At 38.5% G+C, this 23,611-nt stretch overlaps 1 long non-coding RNA gene across 3 annotated transcripts in view; it reads right to left on the reverse strand.

Moving 5' to 3' along the window:
* Positions 1–23,611, reverse strand: part of LOC123851228 (uncharacterized) — a 90,627-nt gene that overhangs the window by 53,072 nt on the left and 13,944 nt on the right. Inside the window, exons 2-3 of one of the 3 annotated variants that reach the window (XR_006792503.3) lie at positions 20,421–20,654; positions 2,677–2,764 (exon numbers count right to left, since the gene is read on the reverse strand). The exons of 1 other annotated variant lie outside the window; for it this stretch is intronic. This is a non-coding gene — a long non-coding RNA (uncharacterized LOC123851228). The remainder of the gene's footprint in view (positions 1–2,676; positions 2,765–20,420; positions 20,655–23,611) is intronic. One more of the 3 variants, XR_010405995.1, reaches the window with a different exon arrangement.

A 23,611-nucleotide genomic window follows, 5' to 3' on the forward strand; every position in this document is an offset into this window, starting at 1 on the left:
TAAAGCTACATTTTAAGACAGAACAAAAACTCAGTCCTGTTTCTTTAATATTACATTGTAATTTTGAACAAAAATATTATCTCCAACTTGAACATCTACCTTATTTATTTTATATATATCATCTCCAGTTGCTTTGGGAGTATCTCCAAAAATAAGCCAAACACCAAAGAATAACAAAGTACTTGTTGAAAGTATAAAAACAAACAAAAGACAAGAACAACAACCACAAAAGCCCTATCACAGACTGGGAAGTTTTTCAAAGTATGAAACTTCATTTAAGTCCTGATAACATTCAAATTTTGATGGAATAAATATTCATGGATACTTGGGAGTCCATAAGAGACTGATTTGAATATATGTATATTCAAATATAAAGAGAGAGACAGAGAGAGAGAAGAGAGAGTTGTAGATAGTTATATGTATAGTTATATAATTATATTTGGCTTTGAAATGTGATTACATCCAATCAGAGACTGGTGCACAGATTACAGTCTGTACTATAAGAGAATCCATGAAAACAGAAGCAAGTTTCTGTCAATCATCCTGATTTAGTAAAGCATGAAGTTATGATACTAAGGAAAAATCTTGCATTTGCTGCCTTTATGATATAGAAACTCTGTGCATTAAAGTAGACCATCCAAATGTGTTATACAGAGTTCTGGAGTATCCAATTTTTGTGATTACATAGAGACAAACTCTAACAAATGTATGGTATCCATATGCTTCCCTTCCTCTAAGCCTGGACCCCCACTGGTATTAAAAGCTATGTCCAGCTTTCTGGTAGAAGATAGATTTGTTTAAGAAGAAAATTATAGGCCACTTAAAGAAATTTTGAGACACTAACTTTTTGCTTGAGATTGATATAACCAATCCTAACACACAATTTCTTATTTACATTATGATTCTTCTCTTCCAAAAATGTTCAAAGGGCTTTCCAGTTTAATCTTAAGACACTGAAGTCAAAGTCTTCAAGTACCAATGATAGGAACACTTGTTTAATATTTTCCAGAATAGCAACTGATTCCCACCTTTCAAGTAAAACTCAGTTGTGAAGGAATGAATATGTTGACCATCCAACAGTTGGAAAACTATAACCCACCAGCCAAATCATACAGACCAACTGCTTTTGTAAATAACTGATTGGCACCCAGCCATGCCCATTTGTTTATGCACCGTTTATGGCCACACAAAGGCAGAGTTGAATAGTTGCCCTAGAGATCTATGACCAGCAAAATCTAAAACGTTTACCATCTGGCTCTTCACAAAAAGTTTGCTAATATCTTGACTAGAGCATTAATTTTGTTTTATAATAAAATAACTTCTAATAATTATTTGTCAGTAACAGTGAATTCACAAACATTTTCCCATTCCATAGGCTAGAACACTAAGTTAGAGCCAACGGTGCAAGATAAACACTAATGACCTCATGTTTCTCAACACAAAGACTTGTGGGGCTGGTGATTTATCATCTCAGCCTAGCACCACACCTGTTTGGTCTAGATCCACACATCTGTATCAGGGACACATTATGCAATTCACATTTTCTGCCATTTTTACAAGAACAAAGCTTCAGTATAAAGACTTAGTCACATATAGTATTTATAATGATATATCAAAATCATCAAGTGAATTACAAATAAGACATGATGAACTGGTGTTTAGAATGAGAAGGACATTTCTCACCAGGTGCTAATAATTTGAAGGTATATTTGACTGCAGGCTTACAAAAGTTGATACAGCGCTCCCTTAATCAAAGGACAGTTAAAAAGAATATGAAATGAGCTGACACATTTTGACATGATTGCCGACGCAGATCAGATACATGTGCAGTGCACATTGGGAATGCATGGGGAAGAGTTTTCATTCCTTTAAGTTACGGATTTTAAATCAGTTCCTGAGACGAACATTTCAAACATTTAAGTTTAAAGTTCTAAAACACTCACCCAAACCTGGGAAATGGAACATGTGCATGAAACTCTTTCCCATTCCTGCACATCCCCATTTTACTTTGGGGATTACAAAGTAGATTCTCAAAGAACCAGAAGAAAATACAACTTTTTTGGGTAGAATGGGGAAGAATATCTAAACAGAAAAGTGAAGGAAGAAACGATAAAGGAAAATAGACAGACACATAAAACTTAAAAATACTGTGTATCAGAAAGTGTCCTACAAATTACAAGGCAAAAGAAAGACATATAATATGAAAGGTTATGTTCTCGATATGTTGCAAGTCTTTAACATTTATGAAAACAGAGAAACAATATTTATTAAAATAACCACTCCACAAAGTTTAACTGAACTCCTACCCTAATACTGTTTGAGTTTCAGTGGGTGACCTCACTGTTCCGGGACTGACATGGGTCCTGGGACATGAGACTTTCAGGGCTAAAACCGGGACAGCTCCAGGCAACCTGGAAGTCAGACAAACCTGGACTCAAGTTCCCGTCCCACCACCATATGACCTTCGACATGTTACTCCACCTTCGTTGAGTCTCCATTTCTTCATTTTTAAATGGGTGTTAATACAGGTACTTAATTCTTAGGATTGCAGTGAAGATTGAGCAAGATGAAATGTACAGAGCTCACACACCTGCCATAGAGCACTGCTCAATAAATGGCACCTGTTGTAATTGTCACCATCATTAACATCCCTGCTTGTCAGCTGTGAAGGCTTACCAGCTTCTCGGTATCTGTCTGCGGGAAGGCTTAGACAAATACTGCTGAGTTCCTCAGTAGAGGTCGTCATCTGACCTAGTTCTGGCCACTGAGAAAAAAAGAGGACGTTTTTAGTTGAGACCTTCAGGAAGGCTTCTTAAAATATCGTGAATGCGTGGGGCAAGAGGATGGGGCTTGTGGGGAGGACATATTGGTAGATACATTTTGTCCTTCCTCCTTCCACTTCTTCCTGCCTGGAACACAGCACTGCCACCACCCCCTCCCGGGAAGCAAAGCAGCTATCCTGGGACGCCTAGGGTGCCAAGACTGCGCTAAGGATGGGCTGGTGGGAAGACACAGAGAGTCCCATCTCTCCCCTAGCATCACGGAGCCACTGTACCCAACTCGGATTTCTGACATTTGGTCTTTCATTCCATGAGAAAAAATAAAACCTGCAATCTGCTTAAGTTGCTGTTTCCAGGTTTCTGCTATTCATAGCCAAACAGAATTTTCAACCAATATCAGGCACGCGCCAATAGAAACACAGGCGAAGGAAGCAAACGGGCAATTTAACAAACAAACAAAAGCAAATGTCATGTGAGTCTGTGACAAAACTTATTACATCATCATTATTATATAAATATAAGCCTGACACCATGTTTAACTGTCATGTTGACAATAAAGTACAGAGAATAATATTTAAAACACCGTATTTAACAATTAACAAAATGTAACAATTATTTTTATTACACTATGTATTCTTCTGACTTCTTTGTAAAGAAATAAAATACAAAACATGAACTGGAAGCTCCCTTTTCCCTTCTTCTTAATCCATTGACTTCCCTTCCCCTCCCCACATTTAGTCAATATCCTGAAGATGCTGTGTATTCTCCTAATCTAGATATTTACACTTTTAGTATATAAGTATATATATGCAAAAAAATACACTGTATAACAAGTTACCTATTAATGTATTTTTAAAATTCACATGTTATAATTCCATCCATATCTTTTTATGAACTGCTTTTTCAACTCTGTAGTTTATTTTGAGGTTTACCCAGATGTATACATATGTCTAGTTTATTCATTTTAATAATTCTACTGTCTTCCATTGCACAAATATACTATAATTTATTTACCAATTCTTTGTTAGACATACATATTTTTCTAACTTTTGCTATTAACATGCTTGCATACACATGGGAAAGTTGCTCAATATTGTTGTAATTTGTATCTCATTGATCAGTATGTGTTTATTGGTTATTTGGTTTTCCTCTTCTGTGAATTTCTTGTTCTTGACTTATGCGTATTACCTGGTGGACATTTTGTTTCTCAGCTAGTTATCTACACTCTTATATGGCATTACTTTAAATTTTAACATAAAATTAATCAATCTTTTCCTTAATCTTTCTTCTTTTTTAATCGATATACATTTCACATAACATAAAATTCATCCTTTTAAAGTATAGAATTCCATGGTTTTTAGTATATTCAAAGTTATGCAACCATCACCACTATTTCATTCCAGAACATTTTCTTCACCTCAAAAGAAATCCTATACCCATCAGCAACCACTCCCCACTAGCCCACCCTCCAGCCCTTGGCAACCACTAATCTACTCCTGTCTCTTTGGATTTACCTACTCTGGATGTTTCATATACAAGTGGAACCATAAAATATGTGCCCTTTTGTGACTGGGCTTCTTTTCCTAAGATTATTGGTTTCAAGGTTCATGCATGTTGTAGCATGTGCCAGTCCTTCATTTATTTTTATGGCTAAGTAATATTCAGTTGCATAGATATACCACATTTTGTTTTTCTGTTCATCCATTGATGGAAATTCAGTTTGGTTCCACTTATGGATAATGCAACTATGAACATTCAAGTAAAAGTTTTCAGTGGACATATGTTTTCAATTATCAGGGCTCGATTACACTTTTAGTACCTAAGTATATACATGCAAAAAATACACTGTATAACAAGTTACCTATTAATATATTTTTTAAATTCACATGTTATAATTCCATCCATATCTTTTTATGAACTGCTTCTTCAACTCTAGTATAATTTTGAGGTTTACCCAGATGTATTCATAGATAACTATGCTTAGGCATGTGTGTAGGTATGGAATTGTTGAGTCTTCCACAGTCTGTTTTCAGGAGCTGCCAGAGTGTTTTCCAAAGTGTCTGTACCATTTTGTATTCCCACCAGCCAGGTGTGAGGATTCCAATTTTTCCTCATACTCCCCAACACTCCAAATGTCCATCTTTTTATTGTAGCCATGCTAGTGGGTGTGAAATGGTATGGTATTTTATTGTGGCTCTGATTTGCATTTCCCTGATGGCCAATAACGTTGAGCATCTTCTCATGTGCATATTGGCCATTCGTGTATCTCTTTTGGGTAAACGTCTATTCAAATCCTTTGCCCATTTTAAAAATTGGGTTATCTGTCTTGTTATTGTTCAGTTGTAAGAATTCATTATACATCCTGGATACTAGCACTTTATTAGATACATGTTTGCAAATATTCTCTCCCATTCTGTAAATTTTCTTTTTGCTTTCTTGTTAGTGCCCTTTGATAAAGGCACAGATGTTTTTAATTTTGACAAAGTCCAGTTTATCTGTTTCTTTTGTTATTTGTGCTTTTGATGTCATATCTAAGAAATCATTGCCAACTCCAATGTTAAACTCCAAGTTTAAAATAAAATTTGTACTTATTTTTTCTTCTAAGAGTTTTATAGTTTTAGCTCTTCTATTTAGACCCATGATTCATTTTTTAGTTAATTTTTGTGCATGGTGTGAGGTACAGGTCCAGCTTCATTCTTTTGCATGAGGGTATCTAGCTGCCCTATCCTTAATGATTTTATTTTGTGACTACTTTAAGAAATTTTTCTAGGGGCGCCTGGGTGGCTCAGTCGTTAAGCCTCTGCCTTCAGCTCAGGTCATGATCCCAGTGCCCTGCGATTGAGCCCTGCATCAGGCTCCCTGCTCTGTGGGAAGCCTGCTTCTCCCTCTCCCACTCTCCCTGCTTGTGTTCCCTCTCTCGCTGTGTCTCTCTCTGCCAGATAAATAAATAAAATTTTTAAAAAAGAAAAAGAAATTTTTCTAGACCCTGACAAAATATTTACCTATAATTTTCCCTGAAAGTTTGAATCTTTTATTTATATTTTTAGGTCCTTAATCCAGATAAATTTGATTTTGTGGTTAGTATAAAGCCGAGATTCAATCTTCTTTCTTCTATATGGTTATCATTTGACACAATGGCATTTGCTAAGTACTCTATCCTTTCCCCTTATCGTAATACTTCCTCTGTTGAATGGCAAGTTTCCATCCATGCTTGGGTATGTTTCTGGGTTCTCTATTCTGTTCTACTGTTCTATTTATTGAACATTTAAATTAACATGGCTTTCTAATAAGTCATTGGATTTTTCCAAATTTCAATATTTTGTTTTTCACTTCTACAACTTCTATTTGGCTTTTTTTTTTTTTACAAATATGGCTCTTTTTCTTCCATGATTTTCTACTGTGTCTTTGTGACTCCTGATTTCTTCTTTTATCTATAGTCAATTAACATATTGAATATATTGACTCATTTACATTATTCTATAATTTCCAATTTCAAGGCTGCTGATCTCCTATTGTTATAGCTGTTGATTCTTCCCCAGGGAGACTCCTATCTTCATCTGTGAGGTCATCCATTATAGGCATTCCTTTACTGAGGAGCGCAGGAAGGAAGTATACTAACAGAACAATTTTCATTTGTTCCTGCTAGGATCCTATGAGTATTGCCTATTTTGTGACTCAGTTTAGGAAAATGTATTGACTTAAAGTCCCCAAACCATGTGAACAGGAAACTTTCAGACCCCTCTCCTGGTCATGGTGTTTTGATTTCCATCTGACGACTCTTCCATATTTTTTCACATGGAGCCCCAGCATATGACAAGATCATATTCACTTCCCTGGACCGGTGGACGTTTTCTAATCCCCTTTTGATGGACAAGGCACCTTTTAAGACGTCCAGCTTTATCCAAGATTGCATTAATACTGCTCTGGGGTTGGGGGGAGCCTGGGTGGCTCAGTCAGTTAAGCATCTTTGGCTCAGGTCATGACCTCAGGGTCCTGGGATCAAGCCCCGAGTAGGGCTCCTCACTCAGAGGGGAGTCTGCTTCTCCCTCTGCCCCTCCCCCTGCTCGTACTCTCTCTCTCTCTCTCAAATAAATGAATAAGATCTTTTAAAAAAAAATACTAATTTTTGGGGGGAATACATATTAACAAAGGCTGTTTAGGTACCTTTAAAACACTGCAACATAATGAATGTTTGTGGATATCAAGGCTAAACAGACTACTACATTAAAACAATACATTTATTTATGATAAAGCCTTATAATGTCATTGTACTTTCAAACTTGAATAGAAGGGAAAGAGCCAAAATGTAGACCTTCATCACAAAATGGTTGAAGAACAATATCATCTCCTTTTACCTAGAGCAAAAGTAACCATCATTCCGCCTCCTGTCTCTAAAAAGTATTTCACACCAATTGAAGTTCACTGTTCTAAGTGATAGCTCCTCATGAACAAATACATAAAGCATAGGCATCAAATTGTTTAAAACTGGACAACAGTTTGCTGATTTGGAGTGGGGGGAATATTGTGCTTTGCACTTTATGACATTGACATCTACTTACATATGTCAGCAAAATTTAAGGAAAATTCAATCAATTCCTTTTCTTCAATCCTATATCTCTAAAGAGTAATGCTCTACAGTTGGGTTTTTTTAAGCAATTCCATTCATCACTCTTCACCATTCGTAAGTTTTATAATATCTATATCTATACCTTTTGGATTATAATATTTTTATTATAATATATATATAAATATATATAATATATTTATTTTGAGGAGGATTTAAACTAGTATCATGAGTATTGAATAAATAACAAAAAACTATTTAATGCTGCAGATGTCATAATGTCCCATGGCATTTCCAAAAAGCATAAATGTTCCTGAAGTTTTATGCAAGTCAGATAAATTTTATTGCTAATGTTATAGAATATTACTTGGCATGGAAATGCCATAATGAGCTTTTATTAATAAATTACAAACCCCTAATTTATCAGAAAGTTCTGAGTGCTGTTTATGAGGTCTCATAAGACAAGCGCATTAGCCTCTGGTAACGACCAACTCTTTGAGGGAAATTCAAAATGGCAGAATTGAGAACCAAAGTATGGTGGACTGTAAGACACATGAAGCCTCTTAGAGAATATTTTAATAAATTCAATAATACTAGTTAGGGAAAAACAATTCTTTTCTATTTTACTCTATTGTGAGTTCCATTTTTTAGAAAAGTTAATTAACAAAGACCAGTTATTTGCCTTCCTGGATTTAAAAAACAGTCCATTTAAGTATATGCGAAAATGTGTTTAATGTAGTGCAAAATTTATCACGTCTTCACAGAAATACATTTATTAGTAGCAAGATAATAGGCAATGAGTAACATCTTCTCCAAGCTATTAAATTCTTTTAGTGTTCTATGGTACAAGGAAATGTGGATCTAATGTGAAGTTATACTTTTAAGGATTCTTATCTTGATCTCTCCAGTGAGTAATTATTATAGAACATTTGTAACTCTTAGTAGAGAAATCTCCCATTTTATATCCCTGCAAGTTCGAACCAAAAGAAAGTGTTTGAGAGTTTCTGACACTAAAAGTTTTAATTTTCCTAGCACAACCAAACTACTAGAAGTTTGACTGTTATCCAATATACTGAATGTCCTTTATGTTTCCTGTTCATTTTGGATGGGAGCAGGGGAAATGACACTGAGTCATCCCATAAGTCGCCCCCTTAAGAACAGAGGATTTAAGACTAACAATTGCACAGGGGCAACTTGCTTGACCCAGTGCTCATATTATAATAGGTTAAGAATGACTTTTACTCCAATTCCAAAAATACAGGAGATGACCCAGAGTCCAAAGTCAAAAGAAAGAGGCGGGAGGTCTGAAACATGGGGAATCTTATTAAACCAATCAGTCAAGAAATATTTATAAATGTGTTTAGTGTTACATTACACAAGGAAAGATCAAACATTGAGGATAAGAGGGAAATAAATACTTGAAGAGGAAGAACATTCTTGCTACATAAAGATAAAATTCGTCTCAAAAAAGGGAACCAAAAAGCAAAGAGGATACAAGTAAAACTAGAAGTACAAAATAGAGAAACCATTGAAAAAGAGAATTAGATGTAAAGAACTGGTCAAAAAGCAGACTTGAATAATTTTTATAAAAAGCAATGGCTAGGGGCGCCTGGGTGGCTCAGTCGGTTAAGCGTCTGCCTTCGGCTCAGGTTATGATCCCGGGGTCCTGGGATCGAGCCCCACATCAGGCTCCTTGCTCTGCGGGAAGCCTGCTTCTCCCTTTCCCACTCCCCCTGCTTGTGTTCCCTCTCTTGCTGTGTCTCTCTCTGTCAAATAAATGAATAAATAAATAATCTTAAAAAAAAAAAAGCGATGGCTAAGGAGGGTGGCACCTGGCCCAGAAGAGGAGGGGAGAATTGGAAGAATAAGACTTCATCTGAGATAATATAATGTGTGAACTAGGGGAGACCTCGGGGTCTGACCTATTCCTCCCCTTCAGGAAGAAAGACAATTGCCCTTCCTTAAGGTCACACAGAGAAACAGACCTCAGACTACAACCTGAGTCTTGGACTTCCATGCTGCCACTTTCAATCCAACTCTAGTTCAAGGTCTCAAAGCAAAAGAGAGAAATCATTAAAGCCTTGGCCATAAAGGGGAGAAAGGGGTTTGGGAACACGAAGCGGGGACATGAGTGGAGGACACAGTAGCAAAACGTCATTAGTGCGGCCAGAATTCGAGGAGGTCCAGCCAAGCAGAAGAGGCTGTGCATTTTATTTCCACATGCCAAAGAATTATGTGAGTTTTAAAATGCCCATTTACCTAAGACACTTGACTTGAGCGCATGGATATATGGACCCTTTGCTTTTTTTCATAACACCTACTTTTTTTTCTGCTCATAGGCACTGAAATACAATTTGAGAAACACTATAGCACACCCGACCTTTTTCAAATCTCCCAGACAAACTCCAAACTCACCAGCTTTCCCCATCTCAGGAGTGTGAAATCTTATTTTCCAGTTCTCTGCTCAAATTTAACAAGCCACGTCCTGCTTAACCTTCTTCTGTGAAACCTGAAAGCCTCAGACAATTGTACGCCCACCCCTTGCTCCTTGGAGCTCTCCATCTCTCCCCATCAGGAGTCCACAGAACCACAATTTCAAATCTCTGATAATCGCCCTCCACTACCCAGAGTGTAACGTAAGGCTTTCACTTCGATCTTTTAACACCGCTCCCCCACCCCCGAAAAGCATCTTTCTAACCATCTTCTTACCCTCTGACTTGAAGACAGAAACATTTAGATTGAATTTAATTATCTCCAAACTATCAAAGACTGATTAAATGAATCTATGCCTACATGGGGGTTTTGCTGATAATATTGTTGTTGTTACTGCTTTCTGGTGAAGACATACTTAGTGAAAACACAACGACTCTCAATTAGGCAGCTGGGTGACTTATAAATATATATTTATGTTTGAAGCCTAAGTGGCCATTGGCTTCCCTACTGTTTTACTTAGCTAACAAAACAACTCTATCAAAGTAAGTATTATTCCAAAATCCAACTTCCTGTGCAGAATGCTCCCATGTGCTCCATCAGTCTGGCTCTCTGATGAACTACATCGTTTCTTATAAACTGTCCATGGCCCATAAATTTCCAAGCATAAAGGCTATTACTGTGCTGTGCAGATCTGCTGAGAATTTGGGTCTTTCGAACTCTGTTTTACCTGGTTGGAAATGAGACGGGGGAGAAAGTCTGCAAACTTCCTCTCTCCCCTTCTCCCCAGACCCACTCCCATTTTGATCAGGGAGAATTATTTAGTGCACACAAGCCTGGAACAAGGGTTTATTTTGACTAATTTTAAGCAGCTTTCTGCATCAAATTAGCATTTTCTTTCTGCAAATACTACATAATAGAAAAGAGAAAAGAGATATTGGGGCAACTTCCTAATTAATCTGGGAAGTGTGGATTGGAAAACTCAGAAGGTTAAAAAAAATCTTTTTTTTTTGTACTAGCTAAATAATTCTTGATAATAGTGGAAGAGGAATCATAAGACAATGCTTTAGAATCCCAGTGAGTAGCTAAATCTAGTCTATATTAGTACAAATTAGGTACTCGCGACCATAAAATAATCAGAAAATGTAAGGCTGTGACCAAATTTCAAGTCTAAAAATGAGTAACATTGTCGGACAGCATCATAATCACCATTGGCATCATCCGCTTATGTTTGTGCTTTACAGTTTACTGCTGGTTCATAGACATAATCTCATTTGATCTTTATGAATAGGTACAAAGGATTTAGGAGAAACGGAGCACTGACATGTCATCGTCCCTGAGATTTCTTGACAACTCATCACCAACTTCATTCAGTTTCATTTAATGATGAAAACAATACGTGATATCGATAGGAGCTAGACTATGCAGCATGACCTGGAGACCAGGGTATCACTAAGCATTTGCTACAAAGGAAATTAAAACATAAGCTGATGTTTTCCAAAGCTAAACCACTTAAGATTTATCAACATTAAATCTGACAGTTTCAAGAGCAAATTAATACATCTCAGAATTTTTATGGCAAATAAGGAGGATTCCCCAAGGACAAGAAGGAAGGAAGGAAGGAAGGAAGGAAGGAAGGAAGGAAGGAAGGAAGGAAGGAAGGAAGGAAGGAAGAATACTCTATTTCAGACATGAAGTTTCCAGAGGTTTTTTTCCCTTGTGCTAGAGAAGTGGTCTCATCTCACCATCCTCTAACCCAGAATGTGTCTTTGCACCTTCACACTTCCATTCACTTCTCATTAAGTAAACAGCGAGATGCTCATGCTATTGTTAGTCTCTTTGACACAGAATTTACTGTTTTGCTGAAGAATTCTTCCTGGCAATACGAGGAAATGGTGGTTGTTTGTGTGATGTATTTAGTGCAAAGGGGGCTGGCTAGTAAACTCTGGGGAGAAAAGAGAGGTTTTGTTTTCTTAATCCCTTTAAAACCATTAAAAACTTTTTTTCCCAGTCAATTATATAATCCTAATGGGAAAATATTCATCAAGTAAAGCAATTGTATCTAATCTAGAGGATATGAGGTAGAGGAGAACACAGACTAAAGCACCATCTCAGCATCTCAGTGTCTGGGTCTAAATATTCCTTTCAGTGAAGTCCTACTTACTAAATTTCTCTTGCCTTCATACTATCGTGATAGTTTTCACTTTCATTTCTGGAAAAATATGGTTTATTGTGCTGTATAACATGTATTCCACAACAAGTAGGATTCAGCAGTGCCATAATTTTTTCCAGATGTAATTCTCTCCAGTATTTATATGTAAGACTTTCACTAAAATTCTCTTTCTAGGCAAATACTCAAAATTAATAATATAATTTTTAATAGAATCACAACCATTACATGCTATTGAATGATTTATAAAATCTCGATATAAAAACCCAGGTGACTGAAATAAGATGTAAAAACTAGCACGGTAAGTTATTTTTCATTGTTTGCTCTGGAATTCCTTCATTTAAAGTGCTTATTATGGTGTACAATATGAGGTTGTTCTCTCATGCAAGTTTTCTTTTAAAAAGATCATAAAATCTCGCTGTGAATATTTAACTGAAGAGTAATAACATAGTGTCAGATACTTACACAGCATCGTGGTGTAACACTCTGCATTTTGACATCTGTCCAGACAGATGTTTAAAACTTAAGTTCTTCAAGATTTTTTTTAAGTTTGATAGAAAAAGATCTGGGAATCATCTTTTATACCAAACCTACTTTTGTGTTACAATTTCACTGTCAACAATTTAATTAATTGAAACAGAGACAGAGAAGCCAGTGATTTATATAGGCCTTCTAAGAAGAATTTGGTCAAAAGCAAGAAAAGATCTACAATTAACTTTTCTTACTGACACACCATCAACAATTTCCTTGTCTATTTACATGGTTTACACACATATGTAAAATAGTTTCTTATTCAGATTTTTTTTCTTGATTTAATTATGGCAAGTAACTTGATCTTAAAAAGGAATCATTAACCTTCAAAGCAACCATAGCCATGTTTTGTGAGGAAGTGTTTAAAAAGTAGCCCTGAGTTATCCTCTTCATCTGCCATAATGCCGCTGCTAAATATGAATGTGATATATTTCTTTTTAATTAAAAGTAGTTGTATTGTGGTGTTATTTTTAATAACTTCAATGTCTTCAGATTTCTACATTTTAGATTCATGTTGAAACTTGTACACCACCACATGCTGATTGCAAAATTCATTACCACGTAAATCATGTTTTAGTGATAGTCCTTTAAACAAAGTTGGTTTGATTGCAAAGTGCTCGCTGGTTGGCTTATTTATTATGAAGGTTTGTCAGGCAGAGCAGTTAAGTTAATCAGTACCCAATAAAAGATTTAAGCCTATAGATATGTCACCCGATTTATTACTAACAAAGGTTTGGGGCTTCTTAATAAACACTCATGAAAACATGTTGTAATGGTTACTTCAGAAACCTGATTTCCATACTGCATGCGAAGTTGAAAGGAGATTCCCTAGTTCTGTTGAAAATAAAGGACAGCATACGTAATTTTCCTGAGTTTTACTATCTGACTAGATGTCCATAGAAGATACTTAACTTGATTTGCTTTGGAATCAATATGCAGTTTGGTATTTCTGTTTTCCTACATGGCATAGTGTGCTATCACTTAAAATAGAAAAAATCTTTCACTTAGCCCATGTCTCTTGTGTTTAAAAAGTAACTTTCGGAGTGCCTGGGTGGCTCAGTCATTAAGCGTCTGCCTTCAGCTCAGGTCATGATCCCAGGGTCCTGGGATCGAGCCCTGCATTGGGCTCCCTGCTCGGCGGGAAGCCTTGCTTCTCCCTCTCCCACTCCCCCTGCTAGTGTTCCCTCTCTTGCTGTGTCTCTCTCTGTCAAATAAAAAAAATTTAAAAAATAAAGTAACTTTCAACAAGGTTAAGCGAACTCATTCTTGGAAGGTTTTGATGTTACAATCTTCTTATTGGGTATTTTATGGAAGAAAATCATGACACCAAATGTAATTAGGGCCCAATTCAAACTGATGGGCAAAAGCTCCTTTTCCTCCACTAGATCATTTTAGAAAATAAACAAAAAGTGTGAAACATGATGCCTTTAACAGTGGATTTTATATGCAAGCTGTGAGACTTTGAAAAAGCTCTGTGTCTCAGTTTCCTCATCTTTAAAATGGTGCTAGGGGAGGGGGAAAAGGATTGAAATAGATCATATCCAAATTCCTGGCAAATACTGAAATTGTATGATCTTATGAGTCCATTGACAGTCCTCTAACTCCGTGGAGAACACATCTTTAACTCCAAAGCTAATGTAATGCCATCCAAAGGGTGTATTTTCAACACTAGTAACCAAAAGTGATTATTTGGTACTTACATATCCTGTTCCCACAGACAAAGTTAAGGGAAGGTTTATGGCTTTTGTCTAGAAAATTCAGTTCAATCTAATTTATGATAGGGCCAGACAATCAAGGTTTAAGAACAGAATTAATATTCTCACCCATTTGTGTCTGATTTATTCAGATGATTCCTCAAATTTCCACATCCTTTTGCCAGGATTTCTAAATATTCTCTCTGTATTTATCTCTATAGGGCTTTGGGGGTGAGGTTTGGGGGTTGGGTTTTTTTTGGGGGGTTGGTCAATTTATTTTAACTCTTGCAGGCAACAAAGGAGATACATAAAATACTTTCACCAAAATCAGTATCTTTTGCTAAGGTAAAATAATTATAAATACTGTAACCAGGAGACCATAACATTTGGCTGTCTTTAAATGAATCACATTTCAGTGAAAAGCTCCTTTCCACCAACTCTGGTTCTTAAGTACAAAACTATGTCTTCCTAATGCCTCTTCCACTTGTTCCCAAAATTCAGTATGTTGGAAGAACAGGACTACCTTGTGTCAGTTTTGTGTGATGCTAAAATAAGAAAGGGGAGGGGGAGTCCCACCTGGAGTAAATTTTAAGTTTTGTTTGATGCAATAACTTTTATCACAAAAACATACTCCTTCCAAATCCATTTGTAGCATGACCTTGAAAGGTGTGCAGTCTCTGTGAACTTGATAGGAATAGCTTTAGAGGAGAAAGACTCTAATTTCTTCCAAATGCATCCTTCTCTGAAAGAAACAGTAAGGAGGGGGGACTGTGAATATGTGTTAATGTGTTTTAACTGCTAAAAGTGCTTTAGCTCAAAAAGATGTTAAAGGATATAAAGGCCCAAAATATTCAGCTGTGCATATTTCCATGATACCTTAATAATTTGTACGGTAAGCACATTCAACTAAATGCTGAGCCAGTAGGCTCAGAGCTTCACAGGATTTCCCAGGACATCAAAATGTGCCCAAAGGAAGCTAAGCATATTTTTGGAAACTATAATTAGAATTGCCTTGTTGCATATAATAGAAAAACCCAAAATAATGGTGACAAACAAGGAAGGAAAGGAAAGGAAGGGGGGGGAGGGAGGAGGAAGAAGGAAGGAAGGAAGGAAGGAAGGAAGGAAGGAAGGAAGGAAGGAAGGAAGGAAGGAAGGAAAAGAAAGGAAAGGATAGAAGGAAGGGATAGAAAGGAGGAAGGACAGGAGGAAAAAAACAAGGAAAGGAAAAAGGAGAGGAGATGAGAGAGAGAAGGAAGGGAAAGGAAAGGAAAGGAGGAAGAAAAGAAGGAAGAGAGGGAGGAAGAGAGGATGGGAGGAAGTTTATTTCCTTCTTATGTAAAAATAAAGGTAGGCAGCCCAGGACTGGTAGAGTGACTCCAAGTTGTCATCAGCCTCCTATCTTTCTGCTCTACCATCCTTGAGGTGGTTTCCATCCTCAAGATAAACGCATGGTTCAAGCTAGAACTTGAGCTATTACTTCTCAGTTGCTGCATTAACAAAGTAGGAATAACAGAAGGACAAGAGGGTTTCCTCCTAGCTGAGTCAACTCCTTTTAAGCAGCTTTCCCAGAATCCCACAGAGCGCTTCTGCTCTTTGGTCAGAGCTCTATCAGATGACCACACTTAGCTACAGGAGACGCTGAGAACTATCTGTAACTCTTGGTGGCAAGAGACCTGACTGAAGTTCTCTTCGTCAGGCAGAGGGAAGTAGATACTGGAATAGACAAGAAGCAGCCTCTGCCACAGGAATGCTTAAACAACTAGGGTGTGAAATATTTTTCAAGGACTATTCCAAGAACACATCTTTTTCTCCTTAGAAGGGAGAAGAGGTTTGCCGATGAAGGCTACCCCTAATGCCAAACTGTGGAATATGAGTAGTGATGGGTAGAGTGCTAAAGTCTCAGGGGCTGGACCTCACTGGACTCTGGTACAAACCAACTTCCACACTATAAAATAAAGTGTACATCTGTTGCCAATTCTTTCAGCTCACTGGAGACATTACAGGGGTGAAAATTGAGGTGTGGCAACACTAGACATCCAGAGAGTTGGTTGGCATCTATGCTAAATACAGGAAACAGCATAGAAGAGCAGTAGGGCTTGGGGCTTTGATGTCACACAGGCCTGGTTTGGAATGGGAAGCCTACCTTACTCCTTAACCCTTTTATCCTGGGTTTCTTGGCCTCCAAAATGAGGGAAGACTTACGCTTCATACAGTTACCTATGATATTAAAGTAGGAATTACACAAAGCACATATGCTCAGTAAATAGTAGCTATTAGGACTATTATTATGCATGTTTTAAACCTATTTAGAACAAGATAAGCAACCAAATGCCACAGAGATACAGAGGGTGGTGTTCACTTTGTTTGCCTACTAAGTACTATGTCTCAACTTTTCCCTGTCTTTTCTCCTGCACTCTTACCTTCTGTTTCTAGCCCAGGTTTTTAATTCTCCCTTACTACAAATTAGGGCTCTCAACTGTATCTACTTAATAATATCATGTAGACTCCTAATTTATGAAAAGTGCATGCTCTAAGAGTCATAGTTACAAGTAGAAGGAGAGCAGAATGATTAAGATCTTGAACTCTGGCATGAAACCTGAAATCCCAGCACCAACATTTGGTCAAAGGTCCTTAACTTCTTCAGGGTTCAGTTTTCTCATCTGTAAATTGGAAATAATTCCTCTCTCACAAGTAGTGCATGTCAAGCACTGAGGTCAAAGTTTGGCACATGGTGGGCAATGAATGGTAGTGATTGTTATGCTGTGAGAAGAAGGATGGGAAGGAGTAGAAGTCAATCACTGGGGCCTCCTCTGTGCCAGGCACTGTTTTATACTTAGAAATTTTATATTGCTTTTACTCCTTCCACTGATCCTACGAGTTACGAAACTTTCTCTTTTTTTTAATATTTTATTTATTTATTAGAGAGAGAGAGAGTGTGTGTGACCATGAGCAGAGGGAGGGGCAGAGGCAGAGGGAGAAGCAGGCCTCCCACTGAGCAAGGAGCCCGATGCGGGGCTCAATCCCAGGACCCCGGGATCATGACCTGAGCCGAAGGCAGACGCTTAACCGACCAAGCCACCCAGGTGCCCCGAGCTATGAACCTTTCTACGCAGATGAGGAAACCGATGCTTGGAGTCACAAAAGCACTTGCCAAAGAGAGAGAACAAATCAATCACAGCAGCACTATTTGGTCCCAGGTCTGTGTTTCCAAAGGTCATGCTCTTTCTACTCATTCCCCAGAAGGAAGCTGGCATACCAATTTCTAATTCAACCTCTCAATACACCAAAGAGGCAGAGCAAAATTTAGGACACAGGCTATAATAGTAAGTCTCCTTTTAAATATGGGGTTTATCATCCAATTTATTTCAAATGTCAAAAGGGTTCAATAGCAATGGAATTTTAGGAAACCTATTGCCAGTGTAGTTTTTTTTAATTTTAATTTAAATGTTATTTTTATTGGGCCCCAAACTAAAATTTCCTTTATATGACATGACAAATATTATACATGGTCCTGAAATAGTTAAGTAAGATGAACATTATTTTTTTAATGAAACCTCTCATGTAAGAAATATGTGTATTTATAGATCTTCTGGTAATTCTCTACATTAATTCCTTGACCTCAAACTGACCAGAGAAGGTCAACAATTCCTGTAATGTCTCCGAGTGGTACATTTTCATCTCTAACTTAGCTGAAAAGTATATAAAAGCCCAGGCGGTCAGAAAGCACCCAAATAGCTATACAGCTGAGTGACCCCAAAATGCGAGTTAATCCCTCCAAGGTCAATTGTAATTTATGTTCAATTAACTGGCTCAAAAACCTGTTTTAGACAGAAGCCAGAAATTAGGAAACCCATTGCTTCACTTTCTAGTGGGGAGCATTTCTGGGAAAGCCACCATTGGGGACCCAAAATGAAAGGCTCCCAGCAGGCTTTTCTTCTAACTAAGCACACTTCAGTCTCCTTCATGCTCCTCAACTGACCACACGGACTCCCTCCAGGGATGTGCTAGAACCCTGAAGGATTTGGATGGAAAGTTTATTGTTCCTGAGCTTGGCAAGTGAACAGGATTGCCGAGCTCAGCCTCCATTCCACCATGGAAGGTACCAAGTTAAGCCTCCTCTAGGTCACCTGAGAAAGACACAGAAGGTAGTGGGAGGGCCTCCCGCAGGCCATGCCCGAGAAATTTGAACATCAAAAGAAATAACGCAGTAATGAAGCAGAACCCATTAAATAAGAATCCATAAGTCCAGGGCGCCTGGGTGGCTCAGTTGGTTAAGCGACTGCCTTCGGCTCAGGTCATGATCCTGAAGTCCTGGGATCGAGTCCCGCATCGGGCTCCCTGCTCAGCAGGGAGTCTGCTTCTCCCTCTGACCCTCCCCCCCTCATGCTCTCTCTCTCTCTCCAATAAATAAATAAAACGTTTAAAAAAAAAAAGAATCCATGTCCATATTGATTAAGTAAATGAATAAATAAATAAATAAATAAATAAAGGAGGGAAAAGAAAAAGCCCTTCCTTTTAATAGAATGCCAAATAATACATCAAGGCACCTATGTGGCTCAGTTGGTTAAGCCACCCACTCCTGATCTCAGCTCAGGTCATGATCTCAGGGTTGTGAGAGCGAGCAACCCGCCTGCTTAAGATTCTTTCGCTCCCTTTCCCTCTGCCCCTCCCCACCACAGCTCACGTGAGCAAGCGCACTCTTGTGCTCTCTCTCTCTCTCAAAAAAAAGAATGCCAACTAATATATTAAAATGATAGAATTAGAAGATCATCAATGGATGTGAAAACCAGTGAATAAAGGTTTGATAAGGAACAGGATATTACATAATAATCTCAAACTCTTTCCTGCTCGGTAGACAACACCTTAATCAAGGAACCAAGTTATCATCCCTGCTGGGGCTGACTTTGTGAGCCAGCTGATACCACGGACAGAGGGCATGGCATCTCTTCTGTGGTGCTCCTGCCCCAAATGCACAACCTGAATCCAACCATAAGGAAACATCAGACAAACCTCAACTAAGGGACATTTCACAAAATAACTTGTCTGTACTCTTCAAAAAGGTCAAGGTCAGGAAAGACCAAGGTACTGTTTGTTCTAGATTTAAGGAGACTAAAGAGAGATGACAAGTAAAATGTAATGTATGCTCCTGGATTCGATTCTAGGTCAGAAAAAATGATATAAAGGATGTCATTGTGGCAATTGATGAAATTTGAATATGGACTGTGGATTAGAGAACAGTACTGCATCTATGTTAAATTTCCTACTTTTAGTAATTATTCTGTTATATAGAAACAGAAAAAATGTTCTACAGCAGAGCTGCAATCAGAAACCCTCGGAGTTTGACAAGCTTTCGGAAAGGCAGCCATAGGGGAAGCAGCCTTTCTCACCACGCTTTGAGATGACACATCTCCATACACTGCATGTAACTTGACGTTAGGTTCTAGAAGATTTCCACCTGGGGTAACATTTATATTGCCTTTCAGAAATTAAATCTTGGGGAAATTCATAGGAAAAAAATCACTGCCTAATGGAAGATTGAAAGCAAAAGTCGACCCCAAACTTCAAGAGCCATTCCCTGAAACACGGTAAACCAGGAGTCCAGCTCCAAACCCTCATCACGGGAGAGAGCCTCCCGTTTACTGTGATCTCCATCCTGAAGGCAGCCCAGGAGCTACTTCATTTACAAAGGGAGAAAGCAACATAAAAGGGCCATTAAGTGAAACCATTTAGTGGCAACTGCAGTAATAATAAGACTTAAATATATTGTATAGCATGTTTTTTTTGTTTGTTTGTTTTTTTGTTTTTTTTTTTTAAGATTTTATTTATTTGCGAGAGAGAGAATGAGAGACAGAGAGCATGAGAGGGAGGAGGGTCAGAGGGAGAAGCAGACTCCCCGCCGAGCAGGGAGCCCGATGCGGGACTCGATCCCGGGACTCCAGGATCACGACCTGAGCCGAAGGCAGTCGCCCAACCGACTGAGCCACCCAGGCGCCCTGTATAGCATGTTTTAAAAAGCACTACAAAGACATTCCTTATTTAATTTTATGCTCACAAGCACCTGTAAGGCAGGCTTGAAACACAGCATTCATCCCAATTTTAAGAGCGAATAAACTGAGGCTCACCGTGACTGACTTCACCAAAGTCACATAAAAAAGCGAGGATGCTAGGATTCCTCAAGTTTCCCAACTCCCAGTCCCCAGTGTTATTCCCAAGAGCAATGACAGGAAAATTCACTGGAGATAGGCACTTACCGAACATTCCCCTGCTCGTAGCAGGTTTGGTACCTCAGCTGCGGCTGTTTCTAAAGCAGAATTTACAATTCAGGAAAGATTGTTCTAAGTCAACAGTTACCGATACATTCGCAAAGCAAAGTCAGAGCTGTTTTTTGTCTTCTGAAACATTTCTGGTAGAATCTGATATCAACGTATTATTCACAGAAACATACAACTTGATGCCATGGAGATTCTCTTGTCAACATCATGTGCCTAGGAGAATTTTAGAAAATCATTTTTAATTAAAAGTGCCAAACATCAGAATCAATCTGAGATATTCTAAATACTAAAGAGAATTAACCAGATGAGATGACTGGCCTACCTTTCACAGGAATGAAGGAAGTGAAACCATTAACTTAACCTTTGTGTTCAGATGAAGGTTTAATTCCTACTAAACATAATGAAAACGCTGCCTACAAACCCCATAACCAAACTTCATAAAAAAAGGCAGCAATGTCATTTGAAACATAGTGTATTTTAAAAATGACTCGAATAGAGTTCATGCAGGTGTGGATGCACTGGGAGTTGGATGAGGTTCAGAGACAGCCAGGAGCAGAGAAGAGGGATGAATCACCTCCTATGGTAAGCACTGCAGAAGTGTTTGATAAATTGGATGAATAAATAAAATGGAGGTAAATGCAGGATTTTCTTAGAAGATATCACCTACATTTGTTTTTATATTTAAAAAAAAAAACCTGATGTGTCTACTATTTCTCAAATAGTTGAGAGATTCAAATGAAATCTCCCTGTATTAGTTTGCTAGGGCTGCCAAAACTAAATACCACAGACTGGGTGGAGGTGAGAGTAGAGGTAAACAACAGAAATTCATTCTCTCACAGTTCCGGTGGCTTAAAGTCCAAATTCAAGCTATTGGTGGGTTTGATTTCTTCTGAGTCCTCTCTCCTTGGCTTGTAGATGGCTGCCTCTTCCTGGGTCTTCACATGATCCTCCCTCTCTGATGTCTCTTCTGTGTCTAAATTTCCTCTTCTTTTAAGGACATAAGTCATATCGGGTTAGGGCCCACCCCTATGGCCTATTTAACCTTAATTACCTCGTTAAAGGCCCCATCCCCAAATACAGTCACATTCTGAGGTACCAGGAGTTAAGGGCTTTGACATATGGATGTAGGGGGGACACAATTCAGCCCATAACACTCCTATTGCCCGAATCCTCAGCTTATTCAGGGGAGGTTTTGATCCAAGCTGCATCAAACTTCAGATGAAATTTGAGTGGCTTCCCCCAAACCAAGCTGAGTTTCAGATTTTCACCAAACCCATGTCATTTGAGTTCTTCTTGTACCCTGTTTCTGTCCCATACTGTAAGTTTAGAGGTAGTGGTTTGCTCTAATTATAGAGCAAAAATTAGAGAAAACACCTCTTTACCTACTTGGGAGCTATCTAATTTCATTTGGTTCAAAAAGAAAAGGCAATCCCCCAGATATTTACTTGAATCTGCTTATTGGAGCTCATTGCCCAATTTGCCCTGTTACCAACTAGACAACCTATATTTACCTTTCTCTTTGTTTCTATAACCAACAAATCCAAAAGCTACCAGGTGTAAAAGTATATAATTTAGCCAATGATAAAGGCAAAATACTCCCATGGCATGCCTCGAGCAGAGCATGCGGAGAGAGCCTGCAAGTAGGTATCAGGAGTTGATGCTGGGTTAGGACCTTTAGCTCCCTGCTTCTTATCTCAAGACACTGCTTAATGAGTTACTGTCTGTAAGTTACTGTTCTAGATGACGATGTATTGTGAATACATGTCTGTATCTCAGAAGTGCCTCAAGATACTGTGGAATGTTGTAACTCTGCCATTTGCCAATTATGTAAAAAGAAAGAGCGACATTGTACATCATTGACAGCAACATCTTCCCCCTAACAGGTGATGCTATTCTGGCAACCCTGCCACTGAGTTTCACTGTTTTTCTACCCCCAGAATGAGACCTCTGATACTGCATACGTATGATTGCAAAAAGTCCTCCAAACACACCTCTGGCTGAATTAACACACGCTGTCCTGGAAAGACAACTCAAAGCGCTTAAGCATTGCTGAAGAACATCACACAGCCATGTACAAGATGCTGCCCCTTGGTCTCTAGTTCCACTTAAGTCCTTGATGTTTGGCAGCAAGCTTTGCATTCCTGCCATTCAGTCCCCTCTCCCATTTTCCACCGTGACGTTAACATTCAACCTTCCCCTGGAGCCCCTTCCTTTCCCCTACCCTGACAGTGACCAGACTTCCTAGTTTGTCCAGGACGGAAGGGGTTCCCCGGGCAGGACGTGGGACTTTCCGTGCAGAAACCTAGTTACTCTCCTACCTCTTCATTCCTCATCTAGTGACACCTCTACTCATATCTCCAAAAAGAAAATCAAGGCTATCAGGTGTGAGCTCCCTCCCCTTTTTCCTCTACCATCCCTTACCTGCACACAACATCTATACCCACCACTTAACCTTCAGTCTTGGAGGCTAGGATATCCCACTGCTGATTCACAGCCCAATTCCCGATCTTTATGATGGATCTCCCCATTATTTAACACCTCTTTCTTACAATTTCAACATTTCCTCATCTTTCCCCTCATTACACAAATATGTACAAGTCCTTCCCGTCTTTGAAAATCACATATCCTTCCCCCTACCATGTTCCCCTTTATTGACAGCCCTACTCCTTACCCTTCGCTCGCTGTAAACTTTTTTTAATTGAGGTATAATTGACATACAATATTATGTTTCAGGTATACAACATAATGATTCGATATTTGTATGCATTGTGAAATGACCACCACAGTAAATCTAGTTAACATTCATCACCACACATAGTTACAGAACACAACAGTATTAACCACAGTCACCATGCTGTACATTACATTCCTGTGACTTACGTATTTTATATCTGGAAGTTTTTTCCTTATAACTCCCTTCACCCATTTTGCCAATCCCCAAACCCCTGCCTCTGGCAACCACAATCAGTGCTCTGTAGCTGTGAGCTTGGTTTTTTGTTTTGTTTTTGTTTTTAGAGTCCACATATAAGTGAGGTCATACAGTATTTGCCTTCCTCTGTCGGACTTATTTCACTTAGCATTATACCCTCAGGTCCATCCATCCATGTGGTTGTAAATAGTGAGATTCCGTTCTTTTTTATGGCTGAGTAATATTCCATTGTATACATCTT

The sequence above is a fragment of the Mirounga angustirostris genome, unplaced genomic scaffold (genome assembly GCF_029215605.1).
Source record: "Mirounga angustirostris isolate CCGP_5_RB_7025 unplaced genomic scaffold, mMirAng1.0.hap1 SCAF_10, whole genome shotgun sequence".
Lineage (NCBI taxonomy): Eukaryota > Metazoa > Chordata > Mammalia > Carnivora > Phocidae > Mirounga > Mirounga angustirostris.